This window comes from Triticum aestivum, chromosome 7B (assembly GCF_018294505.1).
Source record: "Triticum aestivum cultivar Chinese Spring chromosome 7B, IWGSC CS RefSeq v2.1, whole genome shotgun sequence".
In the NCBI taxonomy this organism is placed as follows: Eukaryota; Viridiplantae; Streptophyta; class Magnoliopsida; order Poales; family Poaceae; genus Triticum; species Triticum aestivum.
The window spans coordinates 670,796,698-670,808,747 of record NC_057813.1 but is presented as its reverse complement, the minus strand read 5'-3'; positions in this window follow the sequence as shown (position 1 = coordinate 670,808,747).

Sequence of the window (12,050 nt, the reverse complement as noted above, 5' to 3'; positions counted from 1 at the left end):
CTGGTACCCCGACGCCCCCGTCCATTACAAGAGATCGACCTCTCTCATCACGCCTTCGGACCGGGATCCTTGCTTCCCATCCTCTCGCTTCATCCCCGCCGTCGTCCACCTTGTTGGCGCCGCTCCTATGACCGTCTCGTCCACCGCGCCCCGCCGCCACCGTCTACCCTCCTAGATATGCTTCCACGCTGCCGACAGCCACCGCTACCGCAGCACCGTCAAATTCTCAGCAGATGCGTACACGGCGCCACACCAGAGGCGGTACTCTTTCGTATCTGCTCAACTTATTTATCGCAGCAAGAAAATAGATCGCCACTGCTTTACTCTGATTTCTTGTCTTGGTTGCGAAGTTGCCTTTGTCCGGTTTGCACCTTCAGATCCGCCATGGCACGCTCAACACTATACTCCCAATGCTTATGGTTTTCCCCTTTTATATTCCACACTAGTTAAATCACAGTAGACTAAATTTCAAAATTGGGCCAGTCGATTTTTTAGAGCTCGTCGGAGTTCGCCTGTGCGATCCAAGGGGCTCGGGTGGTTGTGGGGATTCGCCGAACGAAGAAAACTCGACGCGGGTGGGGGTGGGGGTGGCGGAGGAACACAAGCGGTGGGGAGCCGGTGGTCCGGCCGGCGGCCCGTGCGGTGTTCTGTATGGGAAGAATCAGAGACGAGGAATAAGAAGGATTAGGAGACGTAGGATCTTCATCCAACCGCCTGAAATGGTCGAGAGACAGCTGGGAGTTGCATTCTTAATGCGCTCTGGTTCATCATGTGTGGTCACTGCGCAACCAACATTTTATTATCCAAAATATGCTTGCTCTTCTTTACCATGTTCCTCTTTCGTTCTTCTTTAATATGTACTCTCTCCATTCCTAAATACAAATCTTTGTATAGATTCCACCATGACTACATATGGAGCAAAATGAGTGAATCTACACTCTAAAATGTATCTGGATACATCTATATGTGATCCATAGTGGAAATCTCTACCAAGACTTATATTTTGGAACGGATGGAGTATGCTAGTGGTACAGTATGTTCCTTGTACTTAAGGTGAGCAGGGACATTTGCAGTGTAGAGGTCTATACGGTCGGTTGTGATGGACACTTTGAGTCTCTTTGATTCGTAGGATCTTGTAAACATAGGAATAGGATTTGTAGTGGCCTGCCCACTTGAATCCTATAAGAATAGCAAGGAAATGCGCGGAGCTGTGTCGCCTTTGAGAGTTATACTGATATTAACAGTACCGCACCTTCACTTGAAGAGAGCTGGTATCTGAAGCCTTTCTAGCCGTACCAGCAATACTGGCACATATATTCCAGCAAGTTCCACTTTGCTGATTTTACTCTAATGCTTAAGGTTTTCCCGTTATATCTACACTATGATCTGTGTAGCTGCTTTGTGTCGCACTAGCAGCAGTCCACTCTTGAAGCTAAACACTACAATGACTTACAAAATTGGCACCAAGGCATTGAGTGCCATTCTGGATGCAATGAAACTCATACGCTCCCCACCTATTGACTCTTGTTCAGAATATGATCCTAATGACTATTCTAACCTCGAGGAGTCAAAGGCAGATGGCCTATCCTGTTCACCCATCAAGGTGCCTGTTGTAATTTGGCAATGTTTTATTGATTGCGGGTATCTTGCATATGTTGTCTTGCATTTCTTCTACTTTGTTGCACCGCCATCTGCTTAGTTTACTCATCATATATGTCAAGATGACATGCCCATCCATTATCAATACATATTCCATCTGTCATCATACCATGTTTTTCCACTCAAATGTTGTTCGTGTGCATCAGACATAAAAAAGGAAGAGGGTGATTGCCGAACCTGAAGGAGCACCAGAAAAGTCCTTGAAAAACGTGGTGGTGCCGGAGAAATTAGACAGCACCCCACTTATATTGGTTGTACAACCAGTGACACAAAACGTATGACCCACTCCAGCAGACTGTACCCATACTATAGCGACCTGACCCGAATGGGTCAAGTCTCTGTGCTTAAGTGTCATCCCTGGATTGGTATGCTGACACACACAGTACTTGAGGATTTATAACAGAGATAAATCACATGTATAAAGTAACGTAAATACTATTACCTCAATCCAAATAGCGGAAGTAACAAGGTTGTGGATTCCCATCAACACCAACGGCAAAGTTGAGTGTAGAAATCGTAACCCTAACGTATCACTTACTCGTCGTAAGATCCTGCAACATGAGACGTTGCAGCCACAAAGGGTTAGTACATTGAATGTACTGGCAAATTCACACCATAGAGCAATGATGAATAAAGGCTATCACTACATGCATATTTGGCTGGTGGAGGCTCTATGGTTATAATGTTTGTGCGAAAAGCCAATTTTTCCCTACTGCAAAGGAATAAATTTTATTTAACTATCATGGTGGTTGTTAAACATTGAGAATGGTTGACAGCATTCTCAATCCCAATTAAGTAACATCATCATTAAAACCCAACAAGATTAATTAAAGTAACTTGATGAGATTCACATGATAATCCAAGTACTAGATACTCAAAACGTCCATAATTGGGGACACGGCTAATCATGATTAGTTTATACACTCTGCAGAGGTTTGCACACTTTTTCCCACAAGACTCGATCTCCTCCATTGGGATTCTCGCACTTCATGGTGTTTGAGAAACGGATGACCGAGACATAGTCTTTCAGAAGCGCTAGCACCTTACGATGGGTAGACCGTACCAACCTACATCCCCTACATCTGCTAGTCTACCACTGTAAGAGTTTGAACGACTTAGTCAACTATGCTAGAGCCCATAATAGCATGTGGCTGCACACAGAAGTTTCTAGCATGAATAATCTTATGATCCCTTTGAGCCTGGGTGGCGGTCCATAAAAAAACAGGCAATCCTGGTCTACCCAGGTGCCTAGACAGGCAATCCTGGAATAACCAGGACCTCAATCCACCCAGATGTGTATTAATGTTTCCACCTTAAATAAATCATTAATTAACAATCTCACATCTGTCATGGAAATACACTCAAACCCAATCCACGTCTACGAGCATAGCATGGCATTATAAGCATATCGTTGAAGTAACTCCCAAGGGTTTGGTAGTAAACAGGGCAATAGGTTCCTACCTCATCAACTACTTCCCAATACCCACATGTTATCAATCCTACTCATGCAATGTTTGAGGGTTGAAAACTAATGCATAAAAACTGGGTATGAAAAGGGATATGATCAAAGTGTGAACTTGCCTGCAATATTGATGAAGAGGATTCACACTCATAACTCCTGATATTTCTATTCGTCTCACTCCGTTCAATCTATCGTGAGCAAGCAATAGTAACCACACGTAAGCAATCACTCAAAGGTTCAGAGTGAATGACGAAAACAAATCGGAAAACATCAAAACCAAGCAAATAACTCTTGAAACATAAAACAATTTCTAACAGTACCAAAATTAAGTGAATTGGCCTTATCAGAAAGTTCATGTCAAGAGCTTCAATATGCAAAAAGAATCAACTCAAACGGAGTTATAAAACTCAAGTCACAGACGAAACAAGATCGAATACAATCTGAAGTAAACTCAATTTTTAAATTGTCAAAAACATGTTTAAGTTGTTTATCTGGATAGAGGGGATCAAAACAAAGAAGTGGACATTGATTTTGTTGGATTTGGATAAACAGACAAAAAGTTGTGAGCGTTTGAAGATTAGGGACTAATCTGTGAAGAAACTAATTACATACGGGTCCCTGGCAGAAAACTAAAATAAAAGAGAAAGACTAAATGGCGAACGTTCGTCACCGATTGCTACCGAACGAAAATCGTTCGCTACCGAACCCTAGCTAATGAACGCTCGAAAACTAAACTAATCTAAAATAAAAAAAACCGATCTAGAAACTATAAAGAAAAACCGGACGGGTTAGAGGTTTATACCGGTTCACCAAATAAAACCGGCGGCGGCGGCAAACGAACTCTGGCGAAGTGAGGCGCGGCTCCGGCGTTGGGGCGGGACAGAGTGCGGCAGCGAACAGCAGGCGGCGGAGCAGCAAGGCGGCGGCGGCGAGGCGCGGCTGCAGCAAATCTCACCGATGGCGGCGGTTGCGGCGAGTCAAGGAGCGGCGGCTGCGAGGAGAGAGAGAGGGTGGCGGGGAAAGCGGGATCCCGGGGCCGGGGCGGCTCTATATAAGGGGAGGGGAGGCCTCGGGAGGCGTGGAGGAGGGGCAAAGGCGGCAGGGAGAGTCCGGTCGGGAGGAAGAAGGTGTTGCGGCGCGGGCTGTTGGGCCGCGGCCTGGCTAGGGCGCTGGGCTGGCCCAGTCGGCGAAGGGGGAAGATTTTTTTTAAACAACAGTCAGACAAAAATAATAAAAAACAAAAACCATAAATACTAAAAATGATATATAGGCATATAATATATCAAAATTTTCAGAAAATTATTTTCTACAACGTGAACATTATTCTAGATTCAAATAAAATACACAAAAATTCTAATAATTCAAACAGTGCTACTGACCTATTTATAACCCAATAGAATCATTTAAAAAAATACCAAAATGGTTTCAAATTTATTTCTCTCCAATTTTCTGATGTAGGGAATCATGTTACCCTATTTTCCATATATTTTATTTTTGGAGAAAAATAATTTGAATAAAACTCAAATAACTCCAAATTGAAAATAAATTCAAAAGAACTTTGAATTTAATTCTTTGAAATTCCCAACTCATATTTCATATGTTTTGAAGAAGTCATTTTATCTTCGCTCGTGAAAATCATTGAGTTGCATAAAGTTCCTGGGTTGGAAATATTTTCCAAATGAAATTCAAATATTTTCAACACCCCTTGTCATTTAAATAAATGGAAGAAGTCATGTCATCTTCTCTCCAGGGTTTTGTGGTGAAAAGAATTTGAACTCATGAAGATCAGAAAACAAAATGAAAGTTTGGGAAAGTCCTTTTATTCCCTCTCATTTAACTTTTAAAAGGTTTCGAATTCACTCACTTTCAGACAATCAATCAAAACTATCTATTTGTTTATAACATTCCAAAATTTAGAATTTTAGGATGTTACACATACTTCACTGGCCACACCACTAGCCCCACCACACATGACCTGCACTCCAGCAAAAGGTATACCGATTTCATTGGCCATAGCACCAGCTGTACCACAGAAAAATCCCACTCCAGCAAAAAATACAGCAAGTCCACCGGCCGAAGACCTATCCCAACTGCAGAGACGGCCAATTCCTGCAGATTGGAACCCCATTCTATTTATTCCCAGTTTAAAAGATAATGATTTCAATGTTGTTAGGGACTACGTGCATATATTCCCATCATGGGAAGATTATTGTGAAGACAAACACCATTTTCACATCTTCCTGTCCAACTTACGTGTAAGTGCTATTATTCATGGTTATTATTTTCCTGTTTTCTGCTGATTGAACACATCAATGATTTACATTACATTGTTTTAACTAGGCGAGGGTCAATCTGGATAGTCATGACGAGCAAAGCTTGCTTGTGCTTTTCAAGGAAGCATTGCAGCAGTATCGGTGTTACCAGAGGAAAACACACTTTGGTGACAAATCTATAAACGAATTTCCGGTGAAGTCTCCTGTGCTAAATTTAGAAGACATTGAATGGAAAAACCTTGTTATGCACTGGTCTCGTTCCCAGGATGAGGTATTGTTTATGAAATCATATGACAATTTGAACTTCTACTTTTCCGCATGTGCCTTACGGATCTTGTTTGCAGGAAATCTGCTCGAAGAAGAATTTCGGTTTGAAAAGAACGACAGGATATCGCAAATATGCTGCCCGCTGCTTTGCTCTTGTTAGTACCTGTTGTCCTGTATCACTGTACTTGCATACATACCTGGTTCATTATGTGACAGTAGTATGCATGATAGCTTGCTTATCAATTGTTTGCTTCAAATTATCTGATCTGTATGAATGGTTACATTAGTGTAGAATATATCCAATGCCAATGTTTTTATAGCTCTGCATTGTTCTTGTAAGTACATGTTGTCCTTTATCAGTGTACTTATAATGATAGGTAGTTGTTCATGTACCATCACTCTGAAGCTTATTTTCCTTTGCCCTCCATTTTCTACACATCAGATCTATATTTACTCTTACCATAAGGTTGGTACTGAAGAAGTTTAGCTGTGCATTACTCTTGGCTGTACCTTTTGCCTGTATCGCTGCACTTACATTTATAGATACTTGGTTATCTAGCATCACTCTTCATCTTATCTTAAATATTCTCCATTTTTTCGTATGTTATCACATCTATATTTACTCTTAACAAAATGTAGAATAAAGGCAATGCTTATGAAGAAGATTCTGTGGTAAACTTCTTGAATTGCCCTCCCCCCCCCCCATCAGCATGGACAAGGCCTTTATAGAGCCTGTCTTCACCAATAATGTAAGTTTGTCCATCTCAAGCCTTCAAACTTTGTTGTATATATTTGGTTAGGCATGACTACAATAGCTGTTTATTTTTGGTGTTTGCATCAAATTGCATGTTTAAAGTTTATTATGTAGTTCATAAACAAAAGTTTGTCCTTTCTCAATTTAAGTTTTCAGTTGTACAACCAAGTTCCTTATTCATACCATGTAAATTAAACTATACAGAGCAAGTGATCTTTTTTTACACTGCATGTATGCTTCTGTTCTTCATCCGTAATCCAGTGGTGTGGTGAACCTACCCACTACAGCACAACGTCATATTCTGCAATGTCTTAACTATGAACAATGTCATATCATTCTACTACTCCCTCCGTCCGAAAATACTTGTCATTGAAATGGATGTATCTAGATGTATTTTAGTTCTAAACACATCCATTTTGATGACAAGTAATTCCGGACGGAGGGAGTATTAGTTTAACCGTCTCTTTATTTGCCAATCTGAAATGGAATAAATTGACAGCACACTAACCATTGATACTTATGAGTTCTTGATCTGTAATCCAGTGGTGTCGTGAAGCTGCCAACTCCTTCACAATGTCATTTCCTGCCATGTCTTGACCTGAACAATACCATATTGTGTTAATGCAATTTTAAACTGTGTCACTTTATTCGTCAGTAAGAAATGTGATGAATTGTCAGCACTGATACTTTTAGGTGCAAAACCTGTCATCTGTCTGCTTGTTTATCTTTCAGAGTGAGGAAGATTTAAGTGTTGAACAAGCGCAGTCTCATCATCTTGCTCAGCTGCTTGCGCTGCAGCTCCCCAACAGAGCTAACCTTTCTTGAACTCTATTGAAGTGTTATCGGTTTTGTATATTATTTTGTCGGCGTGTTTATTTGCACTGGTGGCGATCTTTGATGCCCAGTGTATGTAATCTGCTGTCTGCTTGTGCTTTATTATCATAGTGGCGAACTTTGATGCCCAGTAGATGTAATATGCTGTAATTTCTTTATTGTATAGTCTAGGTTTTTTCTTATTCACGATGATGCATGTATTTTACTGTATATATATATATCCTGTCATCGCAGTAAACCAGCCAAACCGTAAAATTACGGTACATAATCGGGCCATCATGCAATCACGATGTAGGTTGGGCCTGAAACGTGCCGAACAGCTAACGGGCCGGTAGCAGCCCGAAATGAACCCTGGCCCATGATTGTGCGAATCAAATCACGGGCTTTTAACAGGCCAAAATTGCCACGGTCCTTGTTTGGCCCAATCAGATATCGGCTGCGAGCAGGCCGGACGCAAACCGGGCTGTAGTTAGGCCCAACTATATGACGGGCATTTAACAGGCCGAAATTAATATAGGGCCGAAATGTTAAACGGGTCCTTAAGAGGCCTAAACTAATGTCAGGCCGAATTACTAAGTGGGCCTCTAGATAGTGGGCCCAAAACCATAGTGTCCAGTTGACGGGCCGAATCTGATACGGGCCATAATTGAGCCCATAGCCTCTTAAAGGGCCGTACCTAATCTGGGTCGTAATTTGGCCCAGAACGTGGTAGGCTTTCAATGGGCCGGATCTCATATGGGCCACTATTAGGCCCGGAACGTGGCAGGCCATTAATGGACCTGATCAAATATGGGCCGGCATTTGGTCCAAAACATGGCAACCAGTTAATGGGTCGGCCTACTAGGGTCCTCAAATTCTTATGGGCCTACAGCTGGGCCGACCCATTAATGTCGGCGAAATCACGTGGGCCTTTAGCCCGGCCAGCCCATTATGATCCCGCAAGAATCTTGTGGGCCTTTACCTGGGCCGGCCCATTATGGCACACACAAATCTTGTGGGCCTTTACCTGGGCCGGCCCATTATGTCCCGCAAAATCTTGTGGGTCGTTAGTTGGGCCAGCCCATTATGGTCCGCAAAATCTTGTGGGCCTTTAGCTGGGCCGGCCCATTATGGTCCGCAAAATCTTGTGGGCCTTTAGTTGGGCCGGCCCATTTAAACTTGATGGGCCGGTCCACGTGTCAACATATCATAGGTGCGTCTCGCCCATTGGATGAGTGACACATGTGCCAGCACGGACCTGACACGTGTCTCCTCCAGCCAATGATGATTTTACACGTGGAAAATTCCCATTGGTCGGGGCTGTTAACGGGTTATCGGATCCAAAACCCGATCCGATAGCTTAACGGTGTTCCATTAAGGTGGATGCCACGTGTCGGTCACCCTTGACGAAAGCACTTCTGTGAAGCGCGATTTATCGTCATGGAAGTGGACACTTCCGTGATGATAATTTTGGTAATGTCATGGAACACTTCTACGACAGCACTGGTATGACTATCTTGATTCTGTCATAAGTTTGTCATGGATGTACATGCATGACAAAAAACGTGACCTACTGTGACAAACATGTATCATCACGGAAGTGTATTTTTTTTGTAGTGCTAGACCCCGTTGCAGGCCACCCCATCATCCCCCTTTCCCCTCGCCGCCACCTAGGGACGTTCACGGGTAAAGCCCGGGCAGTACCGATGCCGGCGGGGACTCTCCAGGGCGCGGAACCCTCCTCCAAGGAGACGACATGGAGCCCCACCAACGATGCTCTTGACGGCTTGGTGCAAAGAATCTCTGGCGGCGGCTTGGCGCGTTGGCGTAGATGGTAGGTTGCTCTTCATCCAGTGGTGTTGCCTGTGGTAGCGGCGGGCCAAGGAACCTACCTATCCATGCCCATGTCCAGTTTGATTTGGATCTGGATCTGGCCGGTGGGGTTTCGCTTGTGACTGCCGGCGGGCGCGATGTCGTGACTCGGTGGTTGTGAGGCACCATGGTGGTGTTGGTTGTTGAGGTAGTGGATCGGTTGGGGTCTAACACGGAGCCGATCTATGTGACTTGGTGGCGATTCAGCTGGATGCGAGTTGGGGAGAAGTAGACGCCAATAAATACCGAGCTCCGACTTTGGTCATGGCGGGTGATGGCGGTGTCTCGTTAACTTGTTGAAGGCATCATCATTGCGGCCATATCGTCTCCTCGCTCCAGCTGCTCCTGGGGGGGGGGTCCCTTGATCTCGGTCTCCTAGATCGGACAATGGTAGCGCTTTCGTTGTCATTATCCCTCATGAGGGCAACATTTTGGAGCAGATGCTTGCTGGAGATGTTGGGGGGTGGAGTCGTGTGGCATCTACTGCGTCGATGACGGCGGGTTTCAGTGGCATGGCGCAACCGAGTCTTGGCGAGGGCGCGTTTTCATGGAATAATGCAGGGCAGTGGGGCTGTTTGACGTCGTGGTGGCATTGATAGGTGCCTTGGCAATGACAAAGCAGATCTCGATCTATCCTGAAGATGGGTCGGCGGTTCAGTGGTGGTGTTGGCTTATGAAGTGCGTGCATGTGGTACACTATTAGGGTCGGTTGGACCGAAGGTGTGCTCCCGGTACGCCATGCAGGCGGCTCGGTGTTCACCCTAGCTCTAGATGGCGAGGGCATTGTGTCGGCATTCTCCATTGTCAAGTTCGTAGGTGTGTAGTGAAGGCTTCGAGTTGTTTGCTATATGTTTTTTGTCAAACCTTTGTTAAATAAATTAACAAAGATGGTTGTGTGCATCCTTGAATGCAGAAGCCAAGGGTTTCAATCTCCTTTAAAAAAACATCTTTCTTATTGTCAGGATCGACTAGAAGAGCTCTTCAAAAAAATCAAGTAAAAGTGCTAGAAGGGAGCTTGGTATTGTAGGCCATACATCATTTGCTCAAGTAAATAATGTGGCAACGGTGTGTTTCGTTTCATTGGACAAACAGAAGGTGTGATGCCATTTTTTTTTCTTTTCCAAACGTCATTTTTGGCGGGTGAAATTTATTTGTAAATGCTTTGTACTCCCTTTGTAAGGAAATATAAGAGTGTTTAGATCACTAAAGTAGTGATCTAAATGCTTATATTTCTTTACAGAGGAAGTAGTAATCAAGATATTACCCCAACAAACAGAAATTTGAATCCCGGAAAAGCTCTATTTTTATATGACAGGATATGCTCATAAAGAATACTCCTATCTACTAGAAAGTTGCTCGGAAAGTAGATTTCGTGATGTATCACCACAGCGGAAATGCACTAATTCAGCAGGCCACTCACAGTCACTGCTCACTAAAAAGCGCCAAAACATCCCTGAAAAGAGCCGGGAAATTTAAATTGAGCAGAAATGCCTAGAGATCGATCAATGTCCCTATCAAACATTAGTGGGTCGGCCAACGACCAAAGCTAATTTAGAGACCTCAGAAAGGTCATTTTGAGGAAAGTTGATACCATCTTTCCTAGCTTCATTTGCAATTGACCTATGTGATTATGACCTGCTAAACCTGTCACAATTGAATATTTTTAATGATAAAAACATTTTTCCTGGACAATGCATGCTCTTTTTAACATTGTACAAGCATTTTTTAGAAACTTTTCCGAACACACATATCTAAAACTGTTGAACATTATTTTTAATGGACTATAAGTATCTTAAATTACACAAACATTTTTTAGAAAGTATTAAAAACATTCGTACACATGATTAACATTTTTATACTTGTACATTTTTCGCATGCATAAAAAACTATACATAACTAACATTTTTTTCTATACACGTTTACTATTTTCTTCAATGCAAAATTAAAAAAAAAATAAACTTTTATGAATAAATTTTTGGTAATATATACATTTATAATATTTCTGAATATAAACCAAGTGAAAATAAAGCATAAAACGAAAATGAGAAGAAACAAAAAAATATGACATCTCCAGACGAGCCGCATGCCATCCCAAACCGTGCTGCCATGCAGGCCAGCCGTCGTAGGGCTCACTGCGGGCGGCACATAGCCGCACCCGTTTTTCTTGTGTGTTTCTTCTCTTGCTTATTATCGGGTTTTCTGGCCGTAGTTTTATTCATTGTTTTTCTTCTGTTGCTTTTTGTTGGATCTTCATACGGGTTTTCAGTTCGGTGTTTCTGTTGCGCTTTTATTCTATTTTCTTGGGGTTTTTACGGTTTTCTTTGCTTCTTCATATGGTTTTTCTTCTTCCTTTCCACACATGTCTACTATTTCAATACATATTGTAAAAAAATTAGACACACGTAACAACGTTTTATACAACTTGCATATTTTTGCAAGTACCTGATCTAAATTTCTTAAATATTTGTCTCTTGAACTTTTACTAATACTTGTTACACCATTTTCAAACATATAATTTTTTTTTGCATGATACATTTTTTATGATCTAAGAAAACATTTTGTAGTGATATAAATTTTTAAGAAAATCAAGAAAATGTTCTATAAAATCACTAAAATATTTTTGTGATGTGTACATTTTTTCAGAAATGTCACGTATATATTTTTCAATGGAAGACATTATTTTTTAATTACACAAACATTGTTCGCGTTGTATAACATTTCTTGCTAAATGTAACGAGCAATTTGGTAACGCATGAACACATTTTAACTCACACGCTCATTTTATTAATTCTTTCAATATGTTTTTATTTATATGAAAAAACATTACATAGTGTATATCTAAAAATTTGTGTGCTTTTTAAAATTATTTATAAAATTTCAGAAATATTTAATAAAAATGCGTGAGTATTTTACAAATAACACGAGCATTATTGTGAATGCTATCAATAAA